Here is a 25,941-nt window from a genome sequence, read left to right on the forward strand (position 1 = left end):
ATATTTTACTGTAAACGTAACTTTTAAAGAACAAAGTAAAATATTAGCAAAATGTAAAATGTTATTGCGTAATTTGCTATTTTATTTTGAGGCTTTATGTGTTATAAATAATGGAAATAATGGGTAATCAAGAGAATTGCTATAGCATCAGGAATAAACAAATGTAGCTGGAACGTTGTCTTGCAATTGCTGAAAGTTGTACAATAACGTTGCTACAGCCTTCTCGCGTTTTACATTTCTACGTTGTCACAGCGTGGAGAACACGTTGCAAACAACGTTGTAACGTAATAATGGAACATGGCAGCAATGTCGCCACAATGTAAATGTGTTTGCTGGGCTTAAAGAGACTTTGCCTTCTTGTTTTGAAGCGAAATATTAGTTAATTGCTGCTATTTATCTCTATATTTCGACTATATTTTTATGTTCAATTTAATGTTATCACCTTTTTACAAGAATTAACCATGGTTTGTGAACTGTGTTTTTATGTTGACTGTAAGCAGTTTATAACCTGGAATATTCCAAAAACTGGATGTTAATACCTCGTGAATTACTTTTAGGGAAGCAGAATGAGTCTTCCTTCACAAACTAAACACAGTTTAAGGTTAACACCGCCCCAATGACAGTGAATCTGCCTTTGTGCAGGGGATTTGGACAAGCACAGAGTCTATCTACCACTCATTATACACACACACACACACACACACACTCACACAGCAGAAAGCTCTTGGGATCACAGATATGATAGACCCGCTCTCCTTATCTTAAACGGTTTGTTTAGTTTTGGCCCTGGCTACATATTTGTTTGGTTTGTTTAGTTACTGTATTTCCTGACTGCAGCCTTTAAATAACTCCTGACCCAGTGGCACACAGCGGTGTTGGCATCTCTGGCATGGTATTCGACCGGACAGTTTCATTTTAATGTTATAAAAAGAAATGTAAAAATTTTAAATAGGGTTGGGTGAAATTTGAATGGAATATATATTGTAACCAAAAAAATCTTACATAGTGCAGATTTTATATTTTAAAATTAGTTTCAGACAGATGGACAGGGGCATCTGTTAATCAGCATTACACTTGTGTTTATGTGTTTACACACCATGCACATCTATTAAAGGCTGCGCATTAAAAACAGATAATTTACCCTGCATAAACAAGCCTTGTGAAGTCTGAATCCACCCCACCCCTCTCTCTGATTATTTTCTGTGTAATTCAGTAATGACTCGAGATATTAATCAGAAGAGAGATGCTCTGGAAAGCATATCTTTGTGATGGGGGCATTCAAAACATAATGTGGGAATCAAATAATTATGAATGCATTTATGATTACAGATTAGATTGCATTAACAGTGTGTGACTCAGAGCGCTCTTAAATTTAATGTGCATGTCTTTAACTGAAGCTAGGTCATTACGAACAACTGCATCACATGCAGGTGAATGTATGCTTTTTGTAGACAGTTGCTATTGATTTGTTATTTCCATAGAAACAGTGTCTCTTCTTTTTGTGTGGATTTAATTAATCTAGTAAAGGTACAATTGCATTCTGGTGCTTTGTGAATATTTTAATAACTTCTAAGGCCAGAAACATACTCAATGCACCTATGTAAAGTCAGCTGTGAAGGCTTGGCCAGTGCATCGTAAGCATGTGGTCCCGTTGATCATACTTGGCGTGCGTTCTTGTGTTACTGTGGCGGTAACAAACCTCAGTAATCTAAGAGGCGATGGAGTTATCTTCAAATGTTTTTTAAAGGTTTTTAAAATGCTATTTAAATGGATGTGTATTCAGGTATTTAGCTATAAACATGTTGAGATTAACTACTGTAAACTATTCAGCAAGATTTCAACTTATTGAAAGATTTACGCATTTCAATTTCATAACAATTGTAATCTTTAACAAAATTCTCTTTATTTTAATTTTGTTAAAGTTTTATCAATTTCATTTAGTTAAAGATTACACGTTATGAAATTGAAATGCGTAAAATGTACAAATGGGCTAAAATATTTTTGTGAGTATAAGAGATGGCAAAAATATAAGATATCTTACTACTTCGCTCGCATGAAAAGTTATGACTTTTATTTCCATACAGACCAACCAATCAACACATAGACTTTTAAAATGATACAATACAGGCATCATATTTTAGGCTACGTCCACGTTAATCCGGATACATTTGACAACGGCATTTTCGTTTTTTAAATGCTCTTCATCGACACTGCCTTTTTCAAGCGTTTTCCTAAAGTTTCTCATCCACAAAGAATATGCTTAAATCCCCTTTACTGCGCATGCGAGAAATTGCAGTTCCTTGTATGGTCTGTAACGCAATTGTTCTCGTGTTCCGCCGCTGGACAGCAATTCCGAGTAAACATCCTGTCGCCTTTGAACGAATGCAATGTGAAGAATATACAAAGTAACATTTAGCTTTAACAACGCTATCAAAGTGAATAGCAGTCACAACAACGCCGCTACAACATGGGCCACCATCTTGATTGTTTTGGGTTGAATGGATTATCAAATACATCATCGTTTTCAGATATCTCCATTTTCCCTATCCACACTACAACGTGAAGACTGCATTTTCAAATGTATCTACTTGGGAAAGTGTTTTCGAAAAGCTTCGTTTTCGCTGGACAAAAATGCCATCTCAGTGTGGACGGAAGTCCAAAACGTAATGAAAATGTATTCGTTTGGATGTGGTCTTAGCTAGCCTCCTATCCAACCCATTATTTTAAGAAAGGAAAAGTCTGTAAACAAATTTGGTTACAGCTCAGCGGTTAAGGCTTAAGGCTCTGGGTTACTGATCAGAAGGTTGGGGATTCAAGCCCCAGCACCACCAAGATGCCACTGTTGGGCCCTTGAGCAAGGCCCTTGACCCTATCTGCTCCAGGGGTGCCATATCATGGCTGACCCTGCACTCTGACCCCAGCCTAGCTGGGATATGTGAAAAAGAAGAATTTCACTGTATATGTATAATGTGTGATAAATAAAGAAAATTATTATTTCATATTTATTTATACAAAATTGACTGATTTATGTCAATAACCTGTAATATGCGTTCCTCATCTCATTACGTATTCAGATGTTTTTTTTCTTCCGTGGTAAAAAATTGATTTTCATGGTTAAATTTAGGGTTAGGGGTAGAAAATCTTGAGAAATCGTAATAACATTGTTTGTTGGTTCATTAATTTATCTGTATAGGAGTCAAATTTGCATGTTTTTGTACGAGCCAACTTGGACATCTCTTACGATCCTGTACTATTATTATGACTTGTCATGACACCAGGTTGCATGTACCTGTTGCAGTCTACAAACAGTCTGATTGGCTGAGGTTTCTGATTGAATAAAAGTGGGTGGGCTGGCCGGCCCTTTGACTCTTTTAAGTGTTGTTTACAGAGTAGGGCTGTTGCAGAGACAGGTGTGATTTTCTACAGTCAACAATTTCAGTTATATCTGTCAGATAATATTTTTTCAAATAGCTTTAAAATCGAAAAATAAAAATAAAAATAATTTGTGGCATGTAAAAAAAAGGACTTTTTTAAAAAGTAATATTTCAGATTATTTTTCCACATAAACTCTGTCGACAATACCTGTATAATGCATTTATCTGAGTGCATTAAATAAACACGCTTCTTGTTTGTTTTTAGTGTTATGAGTGTGGTAATTGATAGCATTTGACAGAGCATTTCTTAGACGTTAAATTGAAAATAACCCCAAATATTCCTTTAAGAACTTAGGGCCTATCACTTATAAACTGGACTATGATCTGTTGAATGATAAAAATGGGTTTCTGCCAGTGAGTCTGATAATCTGTTTAGGGGACTTTGTGTTGTGCATCAGCGTCCATTAGACAAGAAACAATTAGCTGTGACGTCGCAATTAAGGGTCTCGCAAATGGAAGGACGACTATGACTGAAACATTTGCCATAATGCATCAACAGTGCTTTTAGTAGGAAACTGACAGATAAATGGTCGAATCTACTGTTTTTCACTGTGTGTTCTGCCAGGAACAGACCTTTATAACAATCCCTAGATAACGTTGTCAGAGAGCCATTAAACGAGGCTTCTTGCTTTTAAAAAAATTACAAGATGATGCAGTTGAAATGTTGATACAAATCAATTTCCTGACTGGAAACATGTGATTCACTTGCCGGTAATCAAGATAATGTGACAGACAGCAGGAGCCAAGATATCTGAACTGAAAACTATCTTGGCGTTCACTGCGGGCCGCTACATAATAGATGGTGATAGTTTAAGAGGCCTGTACTTTCCCTCACAGAGAAGAAATACATGACAGGTAGAATCATGATGATATAAATGGCTTCTAATGGTTTTCTAGTGCATATTCAGGATGAGATACTTGAGGGCTTTTGTGCATCATTAATAATTCATCAATTATAATAGAGAGAGGTGCTGTAGGTCACGACAAATGTCAAGATCATGCATAAATTTAGAAGACAACACAAACAAAGTCTTTTATACAGTGACTGTGGCAAAGTTTTGACAAAGCATTACATGGCTCCTTGCAGAGTGGCTTGTGAGTTAACCTTGTAAGTTAAATCTCTCAAACAGATGAGGTTTTTAAGATTAACCGATAGTGTCATAAAAAAGCAAATGTGAGATCAAAAGCGCAATTGCTGAAGCAACCATATCTTTTTGTGGTGCTTCTATGACACTTTCAGCTCACGTGTGGACTTGTGTGCTCTTCAGGGCTCGTACTCCAGTCCTTTGCATCGCAAGTGCATCGCTCTATCAGTTGAGCTACTTGAACAAGCTTGAAAATTGAGTTAGTTGTGTAATGCAAACGTTGTACTATAAGTGTTTAGATGTCATAAGATAGCATTGCGTGAGGATCAGAGCAAACGGTTCGTGTTAATGAACTGATAATACGCTGTTTTACTGGTGTTTAGTGTGAAAGGAAGTAAAAGTCATTGTTGTTCAGGGTTGGGCTACTTTTAAAAAGGATTCCACTACAGATTGCAGAATACATGCTGTAAAATATCATTTGTAACATATTCCGTTAGATTTCTCAAGGTCAGTAATGTAATCTAAATACTTTGGATTACTTCTTCAGCTCTGGCAGATTTGTTTTTTACTTGTTTTGACTATAAACAAGTAAATAAAGTAAGAAAATACACTTCAATGTAAAAATACATTCACTGAAAAAAAAAAAAAAAAAAAGCCTAAATATCTGATGCAGTTTGGCTACTCAAGTAAATCTATCTTGATTTAAGGATTTTTTGAATTTTTTTCAGAAAAACAATTTTTAAATTATCGTTAAGAATACAATTAATTTCTGCAGTACATCTTTGCCCTAATATCAAAGGTCTTGCCAGAGAAAAAAAGTTATGCTCTAACGTGAATTGTCTTAATCGAATTCGCATGTTAATAGATGCATGTAAAGGCAAGAAATAGCATTTTAGCTTAGCATAAAGCTAAATGTTCACATGACAATTTACACAGGTAACTATTTTTGCTACTCCAAACTTCAAAACCCCACAGAGTGAACACAACTACATCCTTCTCTGATCGTATGTGGATTGTGTTCACAGAATGAGGCAGAAAATATATTATTTGTAGCTTTGTATACAATGTTAAAGGCTACATTGGTTAGCATTTCTTGTAAAAAAAACATTGACAAGGCTTGTAATCGTGTATTTATTGTAATTATGTTTCATCTATCAAAGCGTGTCAAAACTGTAGAAAGATGATAAAGCTACTCTATTAAGCTCCCAAAGGAAAGTTCCTCAGTGACGTCGTATCCACCTTTTCACTCACAACAGTGTGAAAGCGCTCGTATGAAGGATACAAATCATAAGAAAGTGTTTCACCGCTGTTCAAAAGCTCCTCGTTGATGAGTAATCTCAGCAGTAATCTAAATACTTTTTGAATGTAACTGCATTCTGATTACCAATAAATTGTAACTGTAGTGGATTACAGTTACTTATATTTTGTATTCATAATCCTGTTACATGTTTTCCGTTACTCCTCAGTCCTGTTGTTGTTGTAGCGCCTCTAGTGTTCATTTCACCAGGAAACAGCTGCAATACATACACAGAGTTATGCTAAAACAATTTTGGAAAAATTTAGGTATAGTAACGTGATTCTATGAGACCAGGTTACTAATACTCTAACATGTGGAAATGGTAAATAATGAGTAGGTATGTCCAAACTTTTAACTGGTTTTCTGGAAAACTGAAGGTCTGTTTGGACAACTGAGGAAATGTGATAGTTTGGTGGTCTTGAATGATGTTGTGTGACTGTTTTGATTGGCTGAAGTGTTGTCCACCACCAAACTTGATCTATTGATTCACTCTCAGGCTTCTGTGTTCCCCTTACATAACACTGTGTGCGTGTGTGTGTGTTTACAATTTATTATCTTTGGCAATTAGAACCAAAGCGATGGGTTCTAAATGGACCTGAACGTTCTATTAGGTTCTTTTGGCTTAAAGTCCAGTTTATCTAATTAAATTATTTCTGTCATCATTTACTCATTCTCATGTTGTTCCAAACTAGTATGACTTTCTTTGTTCCATGGTACACAAAAGGAGAAACTAAAGTGTTCAGTCTCGGTCACCATTCACTTTCGTTGTTTAGAAAAAAGATGCAATGAAAGTGAATAGTGACTGAGACTAATATACTGCTTAAAGGAATATGGGTTCAATTCAAGTTAAGCTCTACTGACAGTATTTGTGCGATAATGTTGATTACCACTAAAATTTATTTTGACTTTTCCTTAGAAAAAGGGCAAAAATGTGGGTTACAGTGAAGCACTTACAAAGGAAGTCAATGGGGCCAATCGGAAAACGTTAAAATACTCACTGTTTCAAAATTTTATCTATAAGACTTAATATGCTAACGTAATTTTATTGTTATAAAATCATTACTAACCTTTTCTGTGTAAAGTTATATCCAATTTTACAACTTTGTTCCCATGATGACTTAACGCTGTAAAACCTATAATACCGGCAATTTGATAGTCCGGCACAAAAAATGACAATATAAACAACTTTACAGCTCAAATAATACATGAGTTTTAACAGAAGAATTCATGTAAGTGCTTTTATATTTTTATAAGCTTCACATTTCTGCCTTTTAAAGCCTCCAAAAATTGGCCCAATTCACTTTCATTTTTTTTTTTAAAGGAGGGACAAGTCAAAATACATTTTTGTGGTAATCAAGATCATGCCACAAATGTTGTCGATTGAGCTTAACTTGTACTGAACACGTAATATTTCTTAAACATCTCATTTTGTGTTCATACAGGTTTAGAACAACATGTGAGTAAATGTGATTAAAGGAATGCAGAATTAAAATTTTTTAGTGAACTATCATTTTAAGAGTGTTGTCTCAGGTAGGGGTGAGTTATGCGAATCGACCGTCTCTCTCACCTCTCTTAAGCCCTTGAATAAGCTCTTAACCCCAGGACACCTTCAGCAGGACCATCACTACAGTTAGAATGAGAATTAGCTTTATTGCCAAGTATGCTTACACATACAAGGAATTTGTCTTGGTGACAGAAGCTTCCAGTGCACAAACAATACAACAACAAGACAGAGATAATAAAAAATAGAATAAAAATAAAAAGCGAATAGAAAATATAAGTATATATAGAAATACACAATAACATTATATATATATATATATATATATATATATATATATATATATATATATATATATATATATGTGCGTGTGTGTGTGTGTGTGTGTGTGTGTGTGTGTGTGTGTGTGTGTGTACAAATACAAATCTGTTATATACAGATAGTGCAAGGGAATGTAATGGCAGAAGAGGCAGGATATGTTGGATAAATATAAATATACTAAGCTGTGTATTGCATATAATTATTGCTAATTGGGGCAGTTTTAACTGTTCATGAGATGGATACCCTGAGGGAAAAAACTGTTCTTGTGCCTGACAGTCCTGATGCTCAGTGCTCTGTAGCGCCGGCCAGAAGGCAACAGTTCAAAAAGGTAGTGGGCTGGGAAGATCCTTGTATATGTCCCTGGTCCATCCAGATGTTGCGGGATATGATTCAATCCCATGTTGACTGCAGGAGGTGTTGATGTTTGTGTGACGTGAAGGTCAGAGCGGGTGTGGGGTGCGAGACTGGGCTTTTCAAATCTACAGTAAAACACATTCAGGTCATCAGCCAGTTGTTGATTCCCTACAATGTTGGTGGATGGTGTCTTGAAGTTAGTAATGTATTTCAGGCCTCTCCACACTGATTCAGCGTCGTTAGCTTAAAACTTTTTTTTCAGCATCTCAGAGTAGCTTCTTTTAGCCACTCTAATCTCTTTTGTCAGTGTGTTTCTGGCCTGGGTGTACAAGATTTTATACCCAATTCTGTAATCATCCTCTTTGGCCTGACGAAGCTGCCTGAGTTTAGCTGTAAACCATGGTTTGTCATTGTTGAATGTTAAATAAGTCCTAGTAGGAATGCACATATCCTCACAGAAACTAAAATATGATGTCACAGTATCTGTGAGCTCGTCCAGATTGGTGTCTGCAGCTTCAAAAATACTCCAATTAGTGCAGTCAAAGCAGGCTTGTAGTTCCAGCTCTGCTTCATTGGTCCATCACTTTACAGTCTTTACTACAGGTTTAGCTGATTTAAAATTCTGCCTGTAGGTCGTAAGAAGATGAACCAGACAGTGATCAGAGAGTCTCAAAGCTGCTCTAGGGACAGAGCAATATGCATCCTTTAATATTGTATAGCAGTGGTCTAGTATATATCTGTCTCTGGTGGGGCATGTAATGTGCTGTCTGTATTTTGGCAGTTCATGGGTGAGGTTGGCTCTGTTAAAATCGCAGGGAATAAGTGAGTCCGGGTATTGTTGTTCCGTGTCTGTGATCTGATCAGCCAACTGTTGCAGCACTGTGCTCACACACGCTTGTCGATGAATATAAACACTCACCAGAATAAACGAGGAAAACTCCCGCGGCGAGTAGAAAGGCTTACAGTTAATAAAGAGTGCTTCCAAATTAGGACAGCACATCTTCTTTAATGTTGTTACATCTGTACACCAACTTTCATTGATGTTGAAGCATGTTTCACTTCCTCTTTTTTCCCCGTTAACTCTGCAATGCAATAACAGCTGAAATCCTGGCAGATGTAACGCACTGTCCAGAATGGCTTCACTAAGCCAGGTTACTGTGAAGCACAAGGCAGCAGAGTTTGAAAAGTCCTTGTTTGCATGGGTGAGGAGATGTAGTTCATCTGTTTTGTTAGGAAGAGAGTGGAGATTCGCTAGATGAATACTCGGCAGTGCTGTTCAAAAGCCGCGCCGACAGAGCTTGACCAGAGCGCCAGCTTGCTTCCCTCACTTGCTTCTCATAGCGCGCTTGAACAACAAAGCTGCGCCTCCGACTAAAATGTCCAGCAAAATGTCTGAATAGTCAAAAACTGGGAAAATATTGTCTGGTATGTGCTGCTGAATGTTCAAATGGTAAAACTAATTGGAAAAAAGTTACTAAACACAGGACAAACAAACAAAAACAACAAAAGAATTGGAGAGCTCGTAGCTCAGCAAGTAAAGATGCTGACTACCACCCCTGGAGTCACAAGTTCGAATCCAGGGCGTGCTGAGTAACTCCAGCCAGGTCTCTTAAGTAACCAAATTGGCCCGGTTGCTTGGGTGGGTAGAGTCACATGGGGTAAACTCTTCGTGGTTGCTATAATGTGGTTCTCGCTCTCGGTGGGGCGCATGGTGAGTTGTGTGTGGATGCCGTGGAGAATAGTGTGAAGCCTCCACATGCGCTATGTCTCCGCCACGTGATAAAATGTGTGGATTGACTGTCTCAGACGCGGAGGCAATCCTCTGCCACCCAGATTGAGGTGACTCACTATGCCACCACAAGGACTTAGAGCGCATTGGGAATTGGGCATTCCAAATTGGGGAGAAAAGAAAAAAGAAAATAATTGGAGAGCTCCACACCGAGGATCTACTTAGTGTCCAATAAGTCACTTTAGATGATAAAAGCCTCTACTAAATGAACAGGAACTGTTAAAGATATATATCTTCCCTCCTCACAGCACACACACACACACACACACACACACACACACTTTAAAATGTAGTCTTGTCAAGGGCAAAAAAGCAAGGTCCAATTTGTAATTTAGCTTGATTATCCTAAATTACAGTTTATTGATTCGTCTTCTACTGATGTCTGTCTGTCTGTCTGTAAGTATTTGAATGGATGTGTGTTTCTGGACGCCCACTGTGTTGTTTTGTGGTTAATTAAAAGAAAATAACTCGCCGTCCATCAGCACATGCTGAGAAGTTGATGAAAACTTCAGCACTAATTATATCACAAAATTCATGGCAGAAAACAGTGTGATAAAACAACGGCAATTTCAGATTGACAAGCGCTCGCACACATTAATTCACTCCTGGCTGGTTTATGGATAATTTATTGGGCATACGGTGTGATCCGAGTACCAAGGTGTTTGTTTCCGGCATGTTTCCATGTTTTATTGATGTAAACACTCTAATATATGATTAATAATTCATCGAGGTGTTTCTGTCTAAATGAGGTGCTTCAAGAATAAGCAAAGCTCCAACTCTGAGTATTAATCAACATCACCAACTCAGAAACACAATTTATTCAACTAATACATTTAGTTCCTTTTTGTTTTTCATGCTCATATAAGCACAAACACACCATATAATTACAGCTCACACACAATGCTGTGGAACACAGATATTTCCCTTTTATTTCCTTGGAAGACATCCACCACCTCCCGTACCCCCATGTGCATGGGTGTGACTGTGTATACTGTGTATGTGTGTGTGTGTGCATCACAGAGCATTCAGACATGCTTGTTTCCAAGTTATTAACTTGGCTCGGTTGCCATTGTAATTGTAATGCATCCTCGTCTCACCTGCACTTACACACGCTCACACACACACATACATACGCGCACTCACACACACAGACACACACACACACACACACACACACACACACTACCTTGTCACTCCAATGCCGAAAAGCAGCTTATCCTCCGTTGCTAGTTCTAAAGTGACGTTTTCGAACAAGCAACGAAGGATTGAGCTGTGTCAAAGCTAGAAACACTTGATCAATACAACAGTTTCTATATTATCTGAAATATCTGTGGGAAACACCCTCACGCTCCCCCTCCCCCTCTCTTCAGCTCTTACACACATGGACACACATACTCGTGAGCGAAAAACAGAGCCGTCATGTCAGTGCACACCTGCATCTCAGTGTGGTTGAAAATATCAGAGAAGCTATATACAAATATGGCGACACTCGCTGTTGCTGAGAAGTGCTTAAATTTACATCTTGGCGATTTTGAAGCGATGTTACTTCTGACGAGAACTGCAACAAAAAAGGTAATCCCAGAAGAGATCTCTCTCAGTTTCTGAGTTTCTCTCTTTCGATCACTAAAACACACACACACAAACACACTCCAGTAAGTGCTCCAGTAAATCAGTGCAAGCCTCACAATCCTCCGTTGCTAGTTTTAAAGTGACGTTTTCGAACTAGCAATATAGGCACGGACTGTATTAAAGCAAGACACTGAATCCATGGCGGAATAAAGTCGTTCCACTCACAAGAGCGTTTTAGGGACGAAAACCAGAAAATGTCTTGACTTAAAACCCTGAACGATGTCTTAAGGTGTGGTAACCATGGTATAAGCGGAATAATTGACTCTGGCCCGTTGAATTATTGAAAAATAATGCACACCCAAAGTGGTAATGAGGTCACGACGCACAGTGGAGTGTGTGTGTGTGTGTGTGTGTGTGTGTGTGTGTTTTAGTGATCGAAAGAGAGAAACTCAGAAACTGAGTGAAATCGTTTCTGGGATTACCTTTTTTTGTTACAGTTCTCGTCAGAAGTAACATCGCTTCAAAATCAAAATGTAAATTAAAGCACTTCTCAGCAGCAGCGAGTGTCGCCATCTTTGTATATACACTATATTGCCAAAAGTGTTCGCTCACCCATCCAAATAATTGAATTCAGGTATTCCAATCACTTCGATGGCTACAGGTGTATAAAATGAAGCACCTAGGCATGCAGACTGCTTCTACAAACATTTGTGAAAGAATGGGCCGCTCTCAGGAGCTCAGTGAATTCCAGCGTGGTACTGTGATAGGATGCCACCTGTGCAACAAGTCCAGTCGTGAAATTTCCTCGCTACTAAATATTCCACAGTCAACTGTCAGTGGTATTATAACAAAGCGGAAGTGATTGGGAATGACAGCAACTCAGCCACGAAGTGGTAGGCCACGTAAAATGACAGAGCGGGGTCAGCGGATGCTGAGGCGCATAGTGCGCAGAGGTCACCAACTTTCTGCAGAGTCAATCGCTACAGACCTCCAAAGTTCATGTGGCCTTCAGATTAGCTCAAGAATAGTGCGTAGAGAGCTTCATGGAATGGGTTTCCATGGCCGAGCAGCTGCATCCAAGCCATACATCACCAAGTGCAATGCAAAGCATCGGATGCAGTGGTGTAAAGCACGCCGCCACTGGACTCTAGAGCAGTGGAGACGCGTTCTCTGGAGTGACGAATCAAGCTTCTCCATCTGGCAATCTGATGGACGAGTCTGGGTTTGGCGGTTGCCAGGAGAACGGTACTTGTCTGACTGCATTGTGCCAACTGTGAAGTTTGGTGGAGGGGGGATTATGGTGTGGGGTTGTTTTTCAGGAGCTGGGCTTTGCCCCTTAGTTCCAGTGAAAGGAACTCTGAATGCTTCAGCATACCAAGAGATTTTGGACAATTCCATGCTCCCAACTTTGTGGGAACAGTTTGGGGATGGCCCCTTCCTGTTCCAACATGACTGCGCACCAGTGCACAAAGCAAGGTCCATAAAGACATGGATGAGCGAGTTTGGTGTGGAAGAACTTGACTGGCCTGCACAGAGTCCTGACCTCAACCCAATAGAGCACCTTTGGGATGAATTAGAGCGAAGACTGTGAGCCAGGCCTTCTCGTCCAACATCAGTGTCTGACCTCACAAATGCGCTTCTGGAAGAATGGTCAAAACTTCCCATAAACACACTCCTAAACCTTGTGGAAAGCCTTCCCAGAAGAGTTGAGGCTGTTATAGCTGCAAAGGGTGGGCCGACGTCATATTAAACCCTATGGATTAAGAATGGGATGTCACTTAAGTTCATATGCGTCTAAAGGCAGATGAGCGAATACTTTTGGCAATATAGTGTAGCTTCTCCGATGTAAACCTTCACAACTGTTTTCAACCACACTGAGATGCAGGTGTGCGCTGACATGGCGGCTCTGTTTTTTGCTCGCGAGTAAGTGTGTGCGTAATGTGTACAATGGATGTGTTTCCACGTGTGTGAGAACTTAAGAGAGGGGGAGGGGGAGCGCGAGGGTGTTTCCCACAGATATTTCAGATAATATAGAAACTGTTGTATTGATCAAGTGTATCTAGCTTTGATACAGCTCAAGTCTTCGTTGCTAGTTCGAAAACGTTACTTTTGAACTAGCAACGGAGGATAAGCTGCTTTTTGGCATTGGAGTGACAAGTGTGTATGTGTGTGCGTATGTATGTTGCGAGCGTGTGTAAGTGCAGGTGAGACGAGGAGCGCGAGGGCGATTTTCAACCTAAATTTAAACAAATGTAGGATATTAACCTGTTGATGCTCATTGACCACACCCATGGGTTTGACTTTACTTTGCTTAAATTAGTTCTCATTTACTATATAGTGTGCTGTCCAAATTTTTCATAATGTTGACAAATTATACATCTTTATAATTTGTCAACATTATTAACTCTTTTTTGACTAGACTGGTGGGGGTTGGGGGGGGGATTTAAAGACAGGTTAAAGACATTGTTTGACATTCTTAACCGATTTACTTTAACCAAAGTCTTTGTTTTAATTGATTATTTTGTTGTGGTAGCCTGAAAAATGGTATCAACATATTGTACCATGGCCAAAAAACATGGTATTACTTTTATTACTATGGTAAAATTATGGAAACATATAATAATATGGTATTACTAAATTTCAATGCCCAAAAAACATGGTATTACTGTAGTACTGTGGCCAAAAATCACAGTATAACTATAGTAACATCTAAAAATATGGTATTAACATATAAAACCATGAACAAAAAATATTGTATTACTGATATTACTATGGTAAAATTATGGTAACAAATAATAATATGGTATTACTAAAGTTCCATGCCCAAAAAACATGGTATTACTGTAGTACTGTGGCCAAAAATCATTGTATTTCTATAGTAACATCTAAAAATATGGTATTAACATATAGTACCAAGACCAAAAAAACATGGTATTACTGTTATTACTAAAATTATGGTACCATATAAAAATATGGTATAAACTTAGTGCCATGTCCACAAAAATATGGTATTACTATGGTAATATCTAAATATATGGTATTAACATACTGTACAGTACCATGACCAAAAAACATGGCATTAATGTTAGTACTATGGTAAAATTAAGGTAACATGTAAAAAATATGGTATTACTATAGTACTATACCCAAAAAACATGGTATTATATATAAAAAATATTTTACCATTGTACCATAAAAGAACGTGGTATTACCATAGTACCATATCCAATGATCATGTTATTAGTATAGTACCACGAGAGTAAGAGAAAACACTGACCAACATGCCTATCTGTTTTACTTTCTTTAAAAACATATTTATACTACACACCCCAATAAGACCAAAAAGTCTTAATCAATTAATAGAAAACACAAAAAGCACCTGATGAGAGAGAGCCAGCCTGATTGATAAAGAGGTGAGAGAGACTAAATAAACAACCTCTCGGTTCTCTGATGTATAAGTTTATGGAAATGACCTGCATATCAAACAAACTAAACCCAAACAAAGTCTCTTTTCCATCTCTGTTAAACGGCACTGGAGCGATCCGTTATCCCCCACACAAGGGAAATACTGCTTTATCCTGCTTTATCAAAAACAGCAGTGGCACTCACCTCTGTTTCCTTGGGCGGGGGAATCCCTTACAGAAAGAAATCCCTTCTCACACTCTGTCTGTATCAGTTTGTCTTTTGTTGCCCCTCAAACACTTTTACAGCAAGCTGGGTGGCCGCTGACACCAAGTTCATCCTGATACACCCAAATCCCTTGATGTGTTGGTCAAATATCAGAAAAGAGCCAAAGCTGTAGACCTTACTGATGAATCCAAGAGCTCCAACTGGAGAGAGAAAGAGAGAGAGAGAGTACAATGAGAGAGAGGGAGGGGGAAGGTAAAACCAGTACTTAGAGACCAACTGAATGAGAGAGAGAGAGAGAGAGAGAAAAGAGAGGTTGTACGGGGAGAATTATATATTTGTATGGAGGTTTTGACAAACCTGGGAGTTTGGCCATATATGTGTCTGTTTTGTGTATATAGTATGTGGATGTTTATGTGTGTGTGTGTGTGTGTGTGTGTACAGTGACCCCAAAAAGTATTTAGACACTCAAGACACTGTTAAAAATGTATTAATGTAATTGCATTACATAAGAAAATTGCAAGCCAAGTGAAATTTTTCAAAGACAATAATAAATAGTACAAGTACACTTTACAAGCAAAACATAACCCTAAAAAGAAGTTTGTTTGGTATGAAATGATAAAGCAAAAAAATAGATGTAGGCGAATCTCACGAAAACATATCCAAGTCACATCTGACCTGGAGTCAAAAGGAAGATAAACAAATTATGTTTAACAGTAGGACCATTCCGATTTTTTGTTTCGTGACATTACTTTCATTACTATTTTTGCACATTTATGCTCATTTCCATAATGCGACTGGACTATAGAAATATTTGTAACATTTCTAATTTCCTTTAGATTTTTATCGGTGTATTTTTTTTAGCACATTCTAAATGCAGTACAACAAATATCATTAAGTATATATCATTATTATTTACTTTAATGAGTGAGATTTATTTGCAATACAGTAATGAAAATGGTGGTTGGGTGCACCATTGTCATGAAAATATTGTCATAATGAACCAATCTTAATGGTCCTAACAATACACTGACAATTTTGTTGGTTTAACTTAATTTTGTAATTTAAAATGACATTTTTAAAATGAATTTTGTTTTAAAATTGTAGACATTGGTTCCACACAATGAAAATGTGTTTCTTTGATATGAAATTAAAATGTAGGCTATACTCAAATACTTTGTGTAACGAAAACCTAAATGAAGTGAGTTAACCTAACTTAAATTTGATTTGTTCCAATAACTCTATTGAACCCTGCAGCTTGTTGCTGGCTAGCAACAAACACATAAGCATATTGTAGTATCTTTTTATACTGTATATCAAGTATGAAGCTGCTGAGATTTTACAGATCCCCAATCAGTCATTATACTGATGATTCCTCAGTATAGAATAGCAATACACACTGATTTTCAGTAGTAATGTACCCAACCTCGACATAACCATTAGCTCCACTCTTCAAATTCAACATGACAGAAACTCTTCTAAATCCCAACACAACAAAACATTAAACTTTAACAAGTCTCCTACTGGTTTCATTGTGCATATAAATGCATTAAAATAACACTTAATTTTAAAATGTATTCTCCCAATCCAGTCCCATTCAAAGTATGCTGGAAACGGTTAATCCCTGGTCCGCTTTCAGCAAAAAAATCATCTTCCTTTCTTATCACGGTTGCTAATGGTTCCAGGAAAAGACAGAACAACAATGGGGAAAGAGGGCAACCCTGCCAGGTGCCCCTATCCAGAGTAAAATAATCTGAAATTAATCCATTTGTTTGTACTGCCGCTACCGGGTGTCTATAAAGCAACTTAATCCATTCAATAAAAGTATTCCTGAACCCGTACATTTACAGACTAAGATGTTTCCAGCTGAGCAATCCACAACAGATTAAATGAGGGACTTAGATATATATACAGCGCATCCGGAAAGTATTCACAGCGCTTCACTTTTTCCACATTTTGTTATGTTACAGCCTTATTCCAAAATGGATTAAATTCATTATTTTCCTCAATTCTACAAACAATACCCCATAATGACAGCATGAAAGAAGTTTGTTTGAAATCTTTGCAAATTTATTAAAAATAATAAACGAAAAGAAAATCACATGTACATAAGTATTCACAGCCTTTGCTCAGTACTTTGTTGATGCACCTTTGGTACCAAATACAGCCTCAAGTCTTTTTGAGTATGATGCTACAAGCTTGGCACACCTATTTTTGGGCAATTTCTCCCATTCTTCTTTGCAGGACCTCTCAAGCTCCATCAGGTTGGATGGGGAGCGTCGGTGCACAACCATTTTCTGATCTCTTCAGAGATGTTCAATCAGGTTCAAGTCTGGGCTCTGGCTGGGCCACTCAAGGACATTCACAGAGTTGTCCCGGAGCCACTCCTTTGTTATCTTGGCTGTGTGCTTAGGGTCGATGTCCTGTTGGAAGATGAACCTTCGCACCAGTCAGAGGTCCAGAGCGCTCTGGAGCAGGTTTTCATCAAGGATGTCTCTGTACATTGCTGCATTCATCTTTCCCTCGATCCTGACTAGTCTCCCAGTTCCTGCGGCTGAAAAACATCCCCACAGCATGATGCTGCCACCACCATGCTTCACTGTAGGGATGGTATTGGCCAGGTGATGAGCGGTGCCTGGTTTCCTCCAGATATGACTCTTGCTATTCAGGCCAAAGAGTTCAATCTTTGTTTCTCATGGTCTGAGAGTCCTTCAGGTGCCTTTTGGCAAACTCCAGGCGGGCGGTCTTGTGCCTTTTACGGAGGAGTGGCTTCCGTCTGGCCACTCTACCATACAGGCCTGATTGGTGGAGTGCTGCAGAGATGGTTGTTCTTCTGGAAGGTACTCCTCTCTCCACAGAGAAATGCTGGAGCTCTGTCAGTGTGACCGTCGGGTTCTTGGTTACCTCCCTGACTAAGGCCCTTCTCCCCTGATCACTCAGTTTGGTCAGGCGGCCAGCTCTAGGAAGAGTCCTGGTGGTTCCAAACTTCTTCCATTTACGGATGATGGAGACCACTGTGCTTATTGGGACCATCAATGCTGCAGACCCTTCCCCAGATCTGTGCCTCAATACAATCCTGTCTCGGAGGTCTACAGACAATTCCTTGGACTTCATGGCTTGGTTTGTGCTCTGACATGCACTGTTAACTGTGGTACCTTATATAGACAGGTGTGTGCCTTTCCAAATCATGTCCAATCAACTGAATTTACCACAGGTGGACTCCAATCAAGTTGTAGAAACATCTCAAGGATGATCAGTGGAAACAGGATGCACCTGAGCTTAATTTTGAGTGTGAAAAAAATGAAGCGCTGTGAATACTATATATACTGTATATATATATATATATATATATATATATATATATATATATATATATATATATATATATATATATATATACAGTAGAGGGGTTCTGGCCTTTTGTGTGTGTTTGTTTACACTTAAATGTTTTGACAGTTGGAGTTTGAATTTTTTGACAGTCGGAGTTAAGTATTGGCCTGTTTGAAAATTCTATATTTGAAAGTCTATGGGATTTTTTTTCGAGTTTTGATCGTCAGCTATGAGAAAACCGATGGCGTGATCAGTTAGGCCATATCCACACCAATACATTTTGGTTTGAAAACTCTGTTTCAGTTTCCTAACTGATTCCAAGCACTGTTTTCAGCTGAGGAACACAACGTTCTAGTGTAGATGAGAGGCGTAAACGTGGCAACAAAAACATGTTTCAAACAAAAACATGTTAGTGTGGACGTGGCCTTGGAAAGACAATATCAACCCAAGTCTGAACAGTCTGAAGGTCTGTTCCTAGTTTGGTGAATGTTGCTTGACAACTCTAGGACAACTTGGTCTTACAGGATCACATTACTACAGTATACATACATTTTTGCAAAATAATTTTTACGTGGCTCGTTGTATGTTTCGCAGCAGTTTCCTAATAAAATGAACACTAGAGGCGCTACAACAACAATTAATTTTTATTCACTTTCACACTAATTACGAATAAAATGGCAGATTATCGGTTAAAAAAACTTACTTTTCCCTGTTCCTCACACACTGCTATCTTATGACATCTAGACACTTTTACTATAGTGTATGACTAGTAAGGCGATACATTTTGACATTTGCATTACATAACCAACAACATTTACAAGCTTGCTTGAGCTATTAAATTGGACCAGTGGTACATGTCCTGAAGAGCATGCGAGTCAACAAATAATCCTAAAGTTTCATAGAAGCACAACAAAATGACTTGGTTCAGGCTGGCAATCTATTAAGGTTTGTCTGAAACAACCAATTTGTCTTTTCATATCATTTGTTAAAGACTTTAAAAAAAGTTTTTAAAGGTTCTTTCAGGGATAAATGATTGATTATGTGAATCTGTAACTAAATAAACTGCCTAATGACAGTGCTTGCATTTTGCTGATGTAGTGTTTAATCCTGCATTAAACCGGGGGCCTGGGTAGCTCAGTGAGTAAAGATGCTGACTACCACCCCTGGAGTCACGAGTTCAAATCCAGGGTGTGCTGAGTGACTCCAGCCAGGTCTCCTAAGCAACCAAATTTGCCCGGTCCCTAGGGAGGGTAGAATCACATGGGGTAACCTCCTCGTGGTCACTATAATGTGGTTCTTGCTCTCGGTGGGGCATGTGGTGAGTTGTGTGTGGATGCTGTGGAGAATAGTGTGAAGCCTCCACATGCGCTATGTCTCCACGGTAACGCACTCAAAAAGCCACGTGATAAAATGCGCAGATTGATGGTCTCAGACGCGGAGGCAACTGAGATTTGTCCTCCACCACCCGGATTGAGGCGAGTCACTACGCCACCATGAGGACTTAGAGTGCATTGGGAATTGGGCATTCCAAATTGGGGAGAAAATGGGAGAAAATAAAATAAATAAAAATCATGCATTAAACCTTAATTGGGGGGATACATAAATACAGTACATAAAAACCCACACCCCATAATTTGCAACCTGGGAAAAATCTTTCTGCAGAATTACTTTCAACTGTTTTTGTCACTCTGAATGCCAGATTCACTTACTCACTCGATCTGCCCACAAAACAACATTAAATCCACAGATACATGAGCATATGGTGCTGTCAATAAACACACAGCCGTCTGTGTGATGCTAAGCGGTAATGAAAAGATGCGAAGGCCTGTGTAGTCGAGGAAGATCTGTCACTTTTTGGTAAACAATCTCCCAGTCCAAACATACCACATTAATTCAGTCATGACCCGCTCTAAGAGCCCGCTCGGGCTGTAAATCACAGGTGGACCATTGTTATGGTTAAGGAAGATGTTTACAAACTGAACTTCCTCAAACATTTATTCCTGGGTGCAAGAGAAGCAGAAATGAGTTCTCAAAGCAGAAAGCAGTCATCCGAGGACTGTTGTTCAGCTTATGGCTGTCGCCAGAAATAAAGAAATTTAGGTCACTGTGAAGCGTTTCTTTTTTTTACGTATAAAGTGCTGAAGTTTCAGACTTATGAGGGAACTCCTGTACAAAGGAGAGGTTTTTTATTTGCTTAAAGGGAATGGAAAATTGGAAGGGAAATTATTCATTGTGAAATACTGAAAAACACAATATACTAGACGTCAAAACACAACATGACATGGAATGACTTATTAAATGACTATGATAGTTTGGGAACTAGAGGTGAAATGTTTATATAGTCATTTATAGTGTTATAATGTCTGAAGGTTTATTTGTTGTTTACATTGAGTGATCACATATTAAAATAGAAACCAGGTCAATGGTTTTACACTCTTAAATTTAAATGTTCCAAGAAAGGTTAAACTGCCTGATGTCATACATTTTAGGTCCTAATGCCATAGTAGTTTTAAGTTCCTATGATATCATAGTAGATTCTTAAAGTTCTTATGATGTCATAGTAGAATCTTTGAGTTCCTATGATGTCATAGTAGAATCTTAAAGGCCTGTGATGTCATAGCAGAATATTTGAGCTCCTAAATGTCATAGTAGAATCTTTAATTTCAAGCGATGTCATAGTTAAATCTTCAAGTTCCTATAATGTCACAGTAGAATCTTTAAGTTCCTATAATGTCATAGAAGAAGCTTTTAAGGTTCCTATGATGTCAAAGGAGAATATTTTTAATTTATATGGTTCTTGATTATAAGAGGGTTCTTTGCTGAACTTAAAGTGCTGCAAAGAGCCATTTAGGAAATCTTTATTCTTAAATACATACTGAAAACCAAATGTTTATTTTAGAAGCCATCAGTGATGTCAATGTGTAATGTTGTGTGTGTTCTGCATTTCTCTGTGGTTTATGGGTCTGTTGAGCAGAGTTCACATGTCATTTTCAGGCCAGACTGAAAAGACCAGATCAACTTTAACTCTTCACGCTATTAAATCAGACAGGCTATTCAGAACAGATGTGGCAAACCCTTGACACTCACCACAGCATTGAGGTGAGTGTGTGTGTTACTGATATGCAAAGCAAAGTAATATGATATTGACACCTAGGGTTAGTTTATGGTTAGGTTAGGGTTAGCCTAGGTCATTGTATTGAATGCGCTTACGTGTTCTCTGTTTGAGCCACTTGATCAAGTAAGCTTGTGCATACCCTCTCTGAAAATCTATCGCTTTGGCTTCAGTCAAATGTGTTGGGGATCTTCAGGCCTTGTCAGTCCATGAATCTTGCTTAGAATTCGGACCTGGCTTGTCAAAAGCCGTTCTCAAGCCTAGGGAGGGTTATGTGCCCAAGGTTCTGGCCACTCCCTTCAGAGAAGTAAAACTGGTCAATCACCGGAGTATAAATTAAGTGTGTTCACCAGTCAGATGTGCTGACATGTCCACTGAGTCGAGTTCCATTCCAAGAAGGAAACTTGCCGACTGGGCATCAACACGCTTTTTGCCCAATTGACTTTGAGGCCCAAATTCTCCAGATGTGCAAGCAGCAGATCCCTGTGCTTGCATGCTTGTTCCTCAGATGCAAAAAGCAACAAATCGTTGAGGTATTTTAACACATGGAAACCACTCAGCCTCAGCGGAGTAAGCTTCACATTGTCACATTTCATAAATGTGTGGGGAGCCAGGAACAAGCTCAAAGGCAGGACTTTGAACTGGTATGCAGTCCCCTCGAAGGCAAGTCTTAAGAATGGACTGTGACGAGGGGCTATCTGCACATAGAAGAACGTGTCTTTCAGATTGGTTGACATGAACCGTTACAGAGGACGGATGTGAGACAAAATCTGTCTCTGAGAAATCATCTTGAACGGAGACTTCCTGAGTGTACGATTCAAGCATCTCAAGGCCAGTATAAGCCATAGCCCCACTGTCCTTTCTGATGCTAGCAGACAATAGCTGCTGTAGAATTCTTTCTGCATGCTGGTACGCTACCTATCATATCTTTGGCAAAGCGACATTTTAGTCTGAGCACAAAATCAACACATCCCACACCGTAACACTGGAGGAGAGGACGCCATTAAAGCAAGGCGGATGCCTCACGAACTGAAGCACAAAGTCGTGAGTAGTTTTGTGCCTCGTGCAACCACAGCGGGGTTCGAAAAATTTGTTGAATCGTGGCGTGCACAGAGCCAACAGCAACACAAACAGTGAACACACTGTGAGCATGTTCTCATTCCCGGCCCAATAGATTGGCGTGATTTTAAAGGGCTTCAGAGATCGTCATTCCTGGGAGGAGTTTCCCATAGCGTCAGCTACTGAGGCAGCGTCGAAGTGACCAACTTGAACGGGAACTACAGTTTCTAAGCCACGTCCACTATAATACACTTTTAGTTTAAAATGTATTGATTTTGTTACATTTATGCCTCTCATTCACAGTGAAAAAGTGTTTTCCTCCACCAATAACATTGTTTTTTAAAAAAAACTAAAATGTATTAGTGTGTACGTGGCCTAAGTGTCTTCCCCAACACTATTCCCTACTTCTTTCTCTCTCTCTCTCTCCCCTTTACTCTCTCTTTCACTCTCTCACTCTTGATTTACATGACAATTCACTACAAATACAGTATGATAAATTTCCGCTGGCGGTAACCCCTAGATGGAAAAACTACCTCTCTAATTTAACTTACAGAAACAAGAATCAAAGAGCTGGCATGAAACAAACTAAAATAAATTTAAAACATCCAACTGAACAATAATGAATTAATCAAAAACTAAATGTAGAAAACACATTTTCAGTCTACTGTGGACATTTTTTAATGCTCATTTGCTCTAATATAATCAGTGTGAAAAAAGTATTTGAAATGCCATGGCCGAGATCAATTCTGTTATCTGCCCAAACAATTATGGATTGTTCTTTAGTGCAGAAACAACACATCAATATCAGTGGGCCCAATACGGTGGTCTGTGAGAGAAGGGTGTCTTTGTAAAATAAGTTATGGGAGATGATGTGTCCATGATTGGCTCATTACCTGCACTCACACACAGGTCAAAGGTCAACTCTTGTAGCATCCTTGAGCCGTGGAACATGTCAATGGTGTGTTTATTGTCGTCTGTAATTTAAAAGCATAATTCTTTTGCTGTCACCAGCCTGTAGATCAATCTGAAATACTGTATTGTAGGGTCCAAAATTCAGAGCACATTTAAAATCATAGACAGTTTTTTTCTTTTTCTTTTTCTTTTTTGGCAATAAACCAAGTTTTAGGATTGTGACAAATTTCAAACAAACGTTATGAATGAAAATGAAAGAATATTTAAGATTTTGCATTATTTTTAAGTCACAAATCAAGTGTGAGAAAATATGTGAAACCAATCATGTTTATTACTTTGGAAAATAAGATTTCTGATGATTCCTTTGAAGAACACAAAATGCTCTTTGACACATTCTCAAATCATGCTGGATAACATGATAATCAGGTTTAGCACAAATTTAGGAGTCCATGCCAACCAAATTCTAATTAAGTCTGAAATGTAATTTATTTTCAATTTTTTCAAATTTCCCCTCAAATTTATATGCTAATAATATATTTTGTAATTGAAAATGTTGTATTAAGTTGAAAAATAAGGCAAAATAGAAGCATTTTCACTAGTTTTACTGTATATTGCACAGTTTGCTAACAGAATGGATTTGTACTATATAGTTAAAAAACAAAAAACAAAAAAACAAAAAAAAAAAAGTAGATGAAAAAACAAAGAGAAATACAAAACCCTGTCTAAGTTCAAAATAAGAATAAAATGTTATTGCATTGCAGATTGGCAGGAAGACAGCATCCTGGAGAGTAGAACCGCTTTGTTATTTCTGGTGCCGATAAATTCAATCCACCTGGTAGTCTAAATTTGATTTGGATCTATTTCAAGATTCATAAAATGCCTTTTCAAGTCACTTCTTGTCAAAGGCGATGAAATATATTTCCAATTCTGAGATAAAACCCTTTAAATCATCATTATTGGGGCTGATTTCACCATTGCCCATTTGAATCCTATGTTGGATGCTCTGTTTGTGGTCTGGATCGATTCCCAAAAGCCTATGAAAGTCAAAATTCCTGTTTCAAAGAATCCAGGCAAAATCAATCCCAGTCCTAGATGATGAGGTTAAGTCTGATATTTTGAACATGTGAATCAAGCTGTCTATCATGAGCCTCCAACCTCAATGCAACCTGAAATCCACTAATAACGTCATTTGGATCGCAATACCAATCGTTTCCTGAAACAGATCATTTAAAATACTGTGAAAGTAATATAGACTGTAGAACCCGTCCACATCCTCACACGACTTATTACAGTCTAAGGACTAAGAGCATTTTTCTTAGACTGAAAACTATTTTATAGATGTTGTGCAGTTTATGTTGTGCTGTAAAAGCTGTTAATCACTTTGATAGTTAATTAAATGATAAAACTCAAACATGTTTGATAGCATTGGGTAAATCTCTCAAAATCTGTCAAGAAAATGTCCGGGTCATATTTTACTACAAAAATTCAAAAGAAAGAAATATAAAATTATATTATTGCTTAAAGAAAATAAAGCCTGTTTATAGGAAGATAAATTGTTTTTGTGAATGCGATATATTTTCATATATGTGTGTGTGTGTGTGTTTATATAATGTGCATTATATATAAATGTATATATTACTATATATTATATATAAATTACATATTTTTATCATATGTAGATAATATATTATTTACATGACAATTAAGCACCCCTGTAACTCATTACCATAACTGAAACAATATATAATTATTTATATATTATATTATATATACATTTATATAATGTGCATTAAATATAAATATAAACTCAGCAAAAAAGAAATGTCCTCTCACTTTCAACTGCTTTTATTTTCAGCAAACTTAACATAAATATTTGTATGAACATAAAAAGATTCAACAGCTAAGATATAAACTGAACAAGTTTCACAGACATGTGACTAACAGAAATGGAATAATGTGTCAAAATCTAAAGTAACAGTCAGTATCTGGTGTGGCCACCAGCTGCATTATGTACTTCAGTGCATCTCCTCCTCATGGACTGCACCAGATTTGCCAGTTCTTGCTGTGAGATGTTACCCCACTCTTCCACCAAGGCACTTGCAAGTTCCCGGACATTTCTGGGGAGAATGGCCCTAGCCCTCACCCTCCGATCCAACAGGTCCCAGACGTGCTCAATGGGAATGAGATCTGGGCTCTTCGCTGGCCATGGCAGAACACTGACATTCCTGTCTTGCAGGAAATCATGCACAGAACGAGCAGTATGGCTGGTGACATTGTTATGCTGGAGGGTCATGTCAGGATGAGCCTGGAGGAAGGGTACCACATGAGGGAGGAGGAGGTCTTCCCTGTAGCGCACAGTGTTGAGATTGCCTGCAATGACAACAAGCTCAGTCCAATGATGCTGTGACAAACCGCCCCAGACCATGATAGACCCTCCACCTCCAAATCGATCCCGCTCCAGAGTACAGGCCTTGGTGTAACGCTCATTCCTTCGACGATAAATGTGAGTCCGACCATCACCCCTGGTGAGACAAAATCAAGACTCGTCAGT

At 38.3% G+C, this 25,941-nt stretch overlaps 1 protein-coding gene across 2 annotated transcripts in view; it reads right to left on the reverse strand.

Annotated features, from left to right (window-relative positions):
- Positions 1-15,166, reverse strand: part of shisal1b (shisa like 1b) — a 57,026-nt gene extending 41,860 nt beyond the window's left edge. For both annotated transcript variants that reach the window (XM_051690305.1, XM_051690304.1), the window contains exon 1: positions 14,960-15,166. The gene's annotated coding sequence lies outside the window, so the exon portion shown is untranslated. The remainder of the gene's footprint in view (positions 1-14,959) is intronic.
- Between the last annotated feature and the right edge of the window lie 10,775 nt (positions 15,167-25,941).

The sequence above is a fragment of the Myxocyprinus asiaticus genome, chromosome 46 (genome assembly GCF_019703515.2).
Source record: "Myxocyprinus asiaticus isolate MX2 ecotype Aquarium Trade chromosome 46, UBuf_Myxa_2, whole genome shotgun sequence".
Classification (NCBI taxonomy): Eukaryota; Metazoa; Chordata; class Actinopteri; order Cypriniformes; family Catostomidae; genus Myxocyprinus; species Myxocyprinus asiaticus.